At 33.9% G+C, this 9849-nt stretch overlaps 1 long non-coding RNA gene across 1 annotated transcript; it reads right to left on the bottom strand.

Moving 5' to 3' along the window:
* Nucleotides 1-265: 265 nt before the first annotated feature.
* LOC114077967 lies at nucleotides 266-1095 on the bottom strand. Its single transcript, XR_003579362.1, has 3 exons — nucleotides 962-1095; nucleotides 532-605; nucleotides 266-404 (listed from the first exon to the last, which is right to left on the bottom strand). It is a non-coding gene; the product is annotated as an uncharacterized LOC114077967 (long non-coding RNA).
* Between the last annotated feature and the right edge of the window lie 8754 nt (nucleotides 1096-9849).

The raw sequence follows: 9849 nt of genomic DNA, 5'->3' as shown, positions 1-9849 counted from the left end.
CTCAAATGTACTAGTTAATATCTGTTGGATCATCAATTTATACAACAAAATTTCACGTTTATGACAATAGATCACTTAATCTATTCTAACGGTTCATAATTAATTATATGCACATATAATTCATATATATATATATATATATATATCTATATAATGCACAAAATTCTATACTAATAATGAAAGTAAATATTCCATGACAAGTAATACAACACATAATATCAATGTATTAGTTTTTATAAAATAAAATATACAATATTGTTAGACATTTAAAGAGTAATTAACATACATAAGCTTGCAAATGCTTCGAAATAAAATATTGCTGAAATATCATTAATTTGTAGACGCAATTAACTAATACGAAGATCTTCAATAAATTTATCGTACCCATTGTCCAGTTTCTCCACCTACAAAAGATGAAAAGGGAGTGACTTAGCATAATTTCACAAAATAATTTATTCTTATCATGTAAATTTTTGATTTGCAAATAGAACTTGTTGATCAATCCACTGTAGAGAAATTTAAAGTAGATACAAGTTCCCAAACAAGATTCTTCCAGTGAATAACGGATGGTACTACCGTCTTTTCCTCCATCATAAATTCTGGTACTACCAAAAGATACAAAGACGATAAACAAAAACTCATCAGAATCATCCAATATCCTCTTCATAACAAATTTGCACTTATTCAAAGAAAAAAATGAAACAACATAGAAAATAAAAGACAAATTTCATCCATATCCGTTTTTTACAATTAAAATATTTTCAATTGAATTAGAAAAATCCATTGAGGTGAATAAAAAATCTGTCGACAAGTCCAAAACTCAAAATCATAAGCACCAAAGAATTCAAGCTCAAAACATATACGAAATGACGAAACAAACTTAGATTAAAATATCAATTAGAAGATCGTAATTACAGCAACAACATAAGCAGAAGTAGAAGAAAATTGATTGTTAACTTACTTGAAACTATGGTCTCAAAACATGTAGTAGATTTGATTTTATTATTATACTAAAGATCAAGAATCATTATGATATAAGAGAGTGAATAGAATGAACTTTAAAGAAAATGATTGATCTTGTGACTGATGCTTCAAGTTGCGGTTACAATCTTAAAGAGTAATTGAGCTATTGACTAATGCTTTATATTTATCAAAGATATAATCGTTCCCGTGCTAGATACAAAAACAAGCATCATATCATCCTTAAAATATTCAAGAGTCTATTCTTAATTACAATATGTCTGTAAAAATAAATACTAATATTAAATACTGGTAGACCCATCCAAGAAGTTTGTTTTTAATGCTCTCAAGATAACAAAAAATGAGGACATTTTGTAATGGTAGGGAAACAATGGAATTACTAACAACAGTAGCACAAACTAGAATGTTTTGGGGCAACAACAACCAATAACCAACAAGTTCAACAAACTAAAGAGGCTCCTACTGCTATACATCATATAACTTCACATATAAAAAAGAAACTATGAAAAGAAGGAAGAAGAATCTCCGCACTTGATAAGTACAACTTCTCCTTTGTTTTGGAAGCACATAAATCCTTACGATCAAAGTAGGGAAGCAGAACTTCTGCCAAAAGAATTTACATTTTCTTTCGATAACAAACGTATCAAACTTGTATGGGACATTTTTTAGTTAGAGGCTTATTTAAGTCCCTTTCATTTGGATAAAAGAGTCGAGGACTAACAGAATACATCATAGAACCTCCAAAGTAACACGAAATCAAATATCCCGATTTGCATAACAAAATGAACTCACTAACACCTAGCAGAACAATAATTAAATACCGTTAATTAGTTAATGTATATATGTCAAGAAATGCTGATAGTTTGGATATTGTTTAGCCATATGTTTACTCTTCGTACCACGGTTGACTCCTCTTCTTTGAATATCCTGAAATAAAGAATGAAAGAAGCATATCACTTGAAAACAAAGAATCACGTGACAACCGCAAAATATAAGAATTCTATAATCTCTCTATATGAGAGATCAGATGTGGGTTGATGGATTAAAATTCATTTAGAACAAATTAAAGCTGAAATAAAGGTCCAAATCAACCAGAAAATATTAATAAATGAAGTCCAAAGTTTCCCAAATCTTCAAAGTGAAGCTTCTAACTTGCAATGAAAACTTAAAAAGGTTCTGCAAAGAAACTAGGATATTACGCCCATTTAAGAATTTTATAGCAATATCATAATACTTTTCAACTTTTTAAAATCAAATAATGTAAGGGAAAGGTGGATGCACCCCTCGAAATCCACAGAACATTTGATTCCCTTTCATATTTAATTTAATTATCCAAGGCGTTGTTAGAAAATGTGAATGCAAGATACAATAGATTGTCCAGCCTCTTCTTTGCAACCTCAAGCACATTATCTCCAAGAGACTGATACTTTAGTACATAGTGACTAACGTCATGTGCCTCCGCGAGATAAGAGTTATTTGTATGTCCTACGACCTGAAATGTTGCTCTTTGATATGATACATGAATTGGAATGAAATAAACAAGAAATGTTTAGAATCCATTTTTACATTTAGCTAAGACATAAGCATTTCCATATAACAACTAGAAAGAGTACCACAAACTGGAAAGTAGTGGTGCAACAACAGCCAACAGTCAACAAACTCCACAGACTAAAGAGTGTGCTACTGTTAATGTCACTTCAAGAGTGATAATGCTTATCTTGGAAAGCCAAAATAACCTCTCTGACTAATGGAGTTTTTGATACATAGAGTAATTGATACACTATTATTTGCAACTTTGAGACAAAATTCAATAAAACAAATATTTGATATCTAAAAGAAACTAGAATTTCCATGATATGATACATGAAACAGAACGAAGAAATCATATCAAGTTTACAATCTGGTTTGCATTTAACTAAAAACATAAGAAGGTGAAAAGGAAACCACACATGCATATACACTTCATATGAACTTCAGAAGTTGAAAACTGAAGGAGACAATTATTTCAGAGTTGTACATCTCAAATTAAATGTTATTGATGTAAAATCTTTCTAACAATTGATAACCATCATAATATCAAGTAAGCTAAGCAACAATTTCATCTACTATTTAAGTAAAAGATCCATGATACAAACCACTGATAGTACAAGAAAATGTATGTAATGCCTATTAACATCCCAAGTTAATCACAATAATAGGTTGATATCGTATTTTCATTAGTTGAAAATTTCAAGTTCATTGAAAATATGTGTTCAAAAAAAGTATCAGGATAAGATGCTGTTAGGTTGTGGAGCCTGATTAATATATATATAACTGTTTACGCGGTTTAACCTCCGCGGTGAGCTTGCCAGAGGGTTATGGGGGGCGGGAGCCCCCCATCCGAAGGAGGGGTTCTGGGCAGCGCCCCGACCTAAATTTTAGGCTTTACTATTTATTCTCCATTTATTCTCTGTAACAAAAAATACTCTGATTTATTAATATAAATATACTCCACCTACGTGGAAATTTACTCACGGGATGTTACCACGAAATATTGGATTTTCTCTTTCTCTCTCTAGATCTCTCATCTCTTTCTCTTGAAAGTTCTTGTGTTCTTCATTCATCAAGTGTGTGTGCGTGAATTCGATCCTAACAGATGCTTCATTATCTAAGCTGATCTTCAATAGCATGGAGTTGCAGTACTGCTAAATTCTATAAAAAAAAATGCGTTCAAACACTTAATATTTATAACATGACAATTTTTCTGTGGATTCAAATTTTATGTCCTTGGTTGTAAAGGGCGAGTTTAACTTCTCCACTTCTTAATATGTTTTTAGGATTTTATTAAAGCCTTAACTTCTAATAGAATTTGTGGCTTTAGGTAGAGAAATAATAATTTTTGCCTCAAATATAACACGAAAATTAGAGTGAATTCCTGAAAGAATTTGAGTAGTATTGACCATAAATGTGGATTTGACCTTTTAGTCATTCACTAGTTGTAAAACACCATTAAATTTGAGAGACACTCTTTCAATTCCACCATTTATGGATTCAGATAAAAGCAACTGAAGACTCAAATATCAATATTGTTAGGGTCTATATATAATCCAAACAACTCATTCGAGTTTGTGATGTATGATATTTTCTCTGGAATTCTTGTGGTTTTAAAATATTGATTTCAAAATCCGTTTACCCATACAATGAGATGACGAAATCCCTAAGAAAACAAAACAAACTTGCAGTAAAAAGCACTAACTTATAAGTTTATCCTTCAGAAGTAGGAGTCCTAAACCTTGTTGAGGAACACCTAACTGTAGAAGAGATTCGCGATGTGTTCCAGCCGCCGGTAGTTGACCTCTCTCGGTGATATGATGGCTTCGAGTAAATCGTGACTGTCAAAAAAATAAGAAAAAAGAAATCGACGGTAAATAATTTAGCGCTATGGTAAAAAGGAGGAGGGAATATAACAAAGGGGAAGTCATCCAAATAGTGTATTTTTTTAACTTTGAACCGTTCCAATAGTCATTCTCCTGCACCGAAATATAAAATCGTACAAATAGGAGATACGATAGCAAAAGTTATAGAATTACAGCAACGGTTTAGAGGACAAAGTGCCTGAATAGGTCGAATAAGCATAGGAAACTGATAAAAAAGTCGAAATAGATCATATATGGCAACAGTTATATAATTATTACAAATTAACTGTTGACATAGACTAATTTTCTATTACTTCCTGTGATGAAGTTCATATTAATCATCTTCGACTTCCATTCTGAAAGTTCTATATTTAGAGTCAAAACATCGGATATTTGTTGCTCTACTTTAACGTGTTGACAATTCTGACACTTGGCTACATGCTCTGCAATACTCTTCTTCATATTACTCCACCAATACACCTCTATCAAGCCGCGATACATCTTTGTGGAGCTCGAATGAATAGAATATCTGGAACTTTGAGCTTCCTCCATAATCCTCTCTTGCAGTTCATCCATTCTTGGTATACACAACCTACCTTGATAACTCAATACACCATACCTCCCTTGTTAAAAAGCCGATACTTTTTGCTTATGAACATTTCCCTTCAGTTCAAGCAAAATAGAGTGTTGGTCTTGCTTCTCTTTTATTTCTTGCACTAACGATGATTTTGCACCATTCATCACCACTACTACTCCTTCTATGGAATTCATTAGGCGAACTCCCAAGCGTGTAACACTATGCACGTCATTTGCTAGTTCTTTCTTATCTTACTCAAAATGTGCAGTACAACCCATAGATAACCTGCTCAAGACATCAACAACACCATTAGCCTTACCTAGATGGTAAAGAATAATCATGTCATAAGCCTAGAATAATTCTAACTACCTCCTTTGTCTAAGATTAATCTCTTTCTGAGTGAACACATGATGAAGACTCTTGTGATCGGTAAACAAATCTAGATGAACACCATACATATAATGACGTTATATATTCAAAGCAAATACTATCACATCCAATTATAAGTCATGGGTTGTCTCATGAACTTTTAACTTTCTTGAGGCATAAGCTATAACCTTGTCATTCTATATTAACACACAACCCAAACAAACTCTAGACGCATCACAACATACGACAAAACCTTGAGTACCTTGTGGTAAGGTAAAAAATGTGGTGCTAGTCAACCTCTTCTTCAATTCCTCAAAGCTTTTCTCATAAGCTTCAAACCATTGAAACTTCACTATTTTCTTATTCAACTTGATCCAAGGTGATGAAATGGATGAGAACCACTCTACGAACGTTCTATATCCATCCAAAACCAAGAAATATCTAGTATTAGTCAAATATGTTGTTATAGGCCAATTCTACATTGCCTCTATTTTTTGGGTATCAAATTTAACTCCATCACCGAAAACTATGTTGCTCAGGAATGCCACTGACTCAAGACAAAACAAACATTTCAAAAGTTAAATTGAAATATTCTGAGATGTCTAGCATTATCTGAGATGTCTAGCATTATCTTCTTGATTCCTTGAATAGATTAATATGTCATCAATGAAAATGATAACAAACATATCTAAATTAGGTTTGAATACTCTATTCATAAGATCCATTAATGGTCTAGGCGCATTTGTCAAATCAAGGGATATAACTAGGAACTCAGAATGACCATAACGGGTCCTGAATGTTGTATTTAGATTGTCGCATTGCCTTACCCTCAACTGATGGTAGAATCATCTGAGATCTTTCTTAGAGAAATTGCTAGCACCTTGAAGCTGATCGAATAGATTGTAATTTATCAGAAGAGGATACTTGTTCTTAATGATAACCTTGTTCAACTAGCGGTAATCTATACACATACTAAGGAAACCATCCTTCTTTCTAAAAAATACGACTAGTGCTCCCCAAGGTGAGACACTTGGTCGAATAAAACCCTTATCAAGGAGATCATTCAACTGTTTGTAAGCTCATTTGACTCTACAGGAATCATTCTATATGGCGGAATAGTGATAGGATGAGTATCCAGAAGAGTTTCTATAACGATATCTATTTCTCTCTCAGGAGGAACTCCGAGTAAATCATCTAGAAAGACATCTGGAACCTGTTTTACTACTGTAACTGAGTGAATGGCAGGTATATCAACACTAAAGTCATTAACTAAGACTAAGTGATAGACACACCCCTTGAAAACTAACTTTCTTGCCTTAAGGTACGAAATAAAATGACCCTAACGCACTACTAAAATATTTGTCCACTCTAAGCTTGGATCTTTGGAAATTGAAACTTGCAAGTCAAGTTCTACAATTAATTGAGGCATAACAACCATGAAGCCAGTCCATACCAAGAATGACATCAAAATCTACCATGTCTGATTCGACTAAATCAGCCATGGTGTCCTTGTTATTGATGTAAATGACATATGACATAATCATGATATACTCGATCAGCTAAAATAGACTCCACAACCGGTGTAGAAATACAAAAAGGTTCAAAAAATATTTGTAGAAAAAGAAGTCACAAAATATAAAATTGTTCTTAGGGCTAGGAAACCATAAATATCAACAATAAAGACTTTGATCATACCAGTGACATCTTGAGAATTCTCTTGAACTTGACTACTAGTGATCGTATAAAACTGGTTTTTTCCTCTACCAGTACTAAAAGTAGCTCATTTGCTTGCAGCCATGTCTTGTGGAGCAACTGATGAAGTTGGGCTCTATTGCCCTTATTCCTATTACCTTACCGCTTCTTAGGGAACTCTGTCATGAAGTGACCCTCTTATCCACACTTGAAACAACCCGTAGAGTTATCGCAACAATTACCTAGGTGGGTTATACCACAATTAGTACATGAAGGATCCCAGTTATCTCATTGTACCACACTACCTTGAGATTGGGCATGTTTACTTGAAGTGCTATGAATTCTGATTATTGTACTCACCTTTGTTTCTGGGTGCAGGTGCACTATCAGATGAAGGAGCAAGTTTCTTTTGATTCTTTTTTGAGAAGAAGACTGGTTCACATTATTTGGTTGCTGCCCATATTGATTGCATTTCTTCGACCTTTTGTTTCTACACTCCTTCCTATACCTCAACTTCTCTTCCTCAACCTTATGCACATATACCAACAACCTTGCTATATCCATGTCCCCAAATAGCATTGCAACCTTACCTTCTTACTCAACATTCGAGACAACCTAGCAACATATAGACTGATTTTACTCCTCATATCCGCAACCATCTCCGGAGCATAACATAATAGTTGGGTGAACTTCAACCCATACTTATGAACACTTAGCGAATCTTGCTTAAGAGTGAGAAACTCACTTACCTTTAGCTCCATCAGTGCTTAGGGAAAAAAATCCCCAAGAACTCCTCATCAAAACAAGCCCAACTCACAGGTAGTGCTTCCTCAACTCTACCCTTCTTCCACTAGTCAAAATAAGTCCTAGCAACATTCTTCAGTTGATACGAATCTAATTCAACTCCATCAGGATTGGCAACGTGTATGACCTCGAACACCTTTTCCTGTTCCTCAATAAAACTCTCGGGATCCTCGTAGTTTTCGAACCAGTGAACTTGGAGGGTCCATCCTAAAGAACTCTAGAATCCTCGAAGTATAAGTCAATTTGTGTCTAGCTCCTCTTTGATTCCCTGCCTGGTTAATCACAACTTGGCTCAACTTTCGAATTGCATCCCTAAACTCAGCATTGGTATTTTCTCTTTGGGGTTGCACTTCAGATGCATTGGTACACTTGATCCTCAACATTTCTGGTAGAAGGATGACCTGAAACAGCTCATTGTGGAGGCATAATTAACTTAAAAACACGCGCATTCACAAATTAGAAAGAAACTTTTTACATATAGTGTCTAACGCACAAAGTGAGTATGAAAAAATTGAGAATATTTTCCTAAGTGTTGTAGCCTCATAATAATAGATGTTGTGTTATTCAGATCAATGACTAGGACTCTACAAACAAGCCTTGATGAACACCCTAGGACTCTTGAACTCTGTGCTCTAAAGTCAAGTTTGTCACGCCCTAAGCCTACACCATTGATATGGCCGACACTTGAGAACCATTATTGGCCCAAAGAGAACTCTTGGTCTGGATTACATACTCAATAGAAGACTTAAATATAAGAAATATAACTCATGAAATAACTTAAGAGATAATAACTTAGAAAAAATGGCAACTCAAGTCATAAACATATACAAGTGAAAACAAAAAGAATAAAGAACTATAAAACTACTCGTCTATGAAGCCTCTAAAACAAAGAGGGATGTCGAGACTAGACCCACGATCATCCTAAAAACTGAAATTAGTGTAATTCAATGGAAAAAGCAGCCCTCCGAGTGCTCAACTTGAATAACGAGGCGCTAGATGCTGATCGTGATTACCTTTGTATTCATCATAAGACGATGCAGATCAAATGACATCAGTACACTGAATGTACGAGTGTGTGAGGGTAATACTAAACATAACATAAGCTTTAAAGGAATAAAAAAGAAACACTTGGCTAGGCTTTACTCAACTCATGAATAATGTAACTCAAATGTTGTGTAAACCAACAGGCATAGTGCAATTTATACAAAGCATTTAAAACAGTAAATAACAACTCACTTAGTTAAAGAAATGAAATAATAAACTGAACTTTACTCATATAATAAAGTAGTATGGTTTCTATGGGAGTTTCTCTAACCGACTACTGAGCCTAAGTAGGAATACATCGTTTTGCCCACACTGCCACAACTTTCTTATAGTTTGCGGTCATATAGGATGCCTTAACTAAGTAGATCCACTAGTATATGCTAAAAAACACTTAGGATTCATCTAAAAAGTATGATCATTTACTACCCATGATAGCTACATGGTATATGGAGACTTGAGTTATTATGAACTCGCGCCCCATATCGGTGCTCAGTACTACTCCAACATGTACTTAGGTCATATATTTTTAGAACAAATATATTTCTCTTTTTTGAAATAATTACAAAAAACTTAGGTCAAAATCTCTCTTGGAAATCGGTGTTTCCTTTTCTTGTTCAAATGTGAAAACCTTTTAAACTCTTGGAATTCTTAGTTCCCTCATGAATTATGAAGAAATGAACTCAATTCTTAACTCTTTGTTTAACTCAAAACTTAAGTCTTAAAAAAAAGCTAAAACATTAGTGAAAAAGTTGTTAAAAACTCTCTTGACGGGATTCTAAACTTCTAGATTGACTCTCAACTTTCCTTGAATTTACTTTAGGGATTCATGGATTGTGATTTGTGAGAGGAAGGATCTCATGATGTTTAGGAGTGTTTTTACATAGTTAAACATGAGAAAATATCAAGAAATCATTGTCTAGAACTAGTCCGCAACGCAGAGATGTATTTAAATATTTGATCGTGAAATTAAAGTTTGAAACATAGGGG

This window comes from Solanum pennellii, chromosome 1, assembly GCF_001406875.1.
Source record: "Solanum pennellii chromosome 1, SPENNV200".
NCBI classification, from domain to species: Eukaryota; Viridiplantae; Streptophyta; class Magnoliopsida; order Solanales; family Solanaceae; genus Solanum; species Solanum pennellii.
Note: the sequence above shows the minus strand (reverse complement) of the source record. Positions and strands in the feature narration are given on the sequence as shown.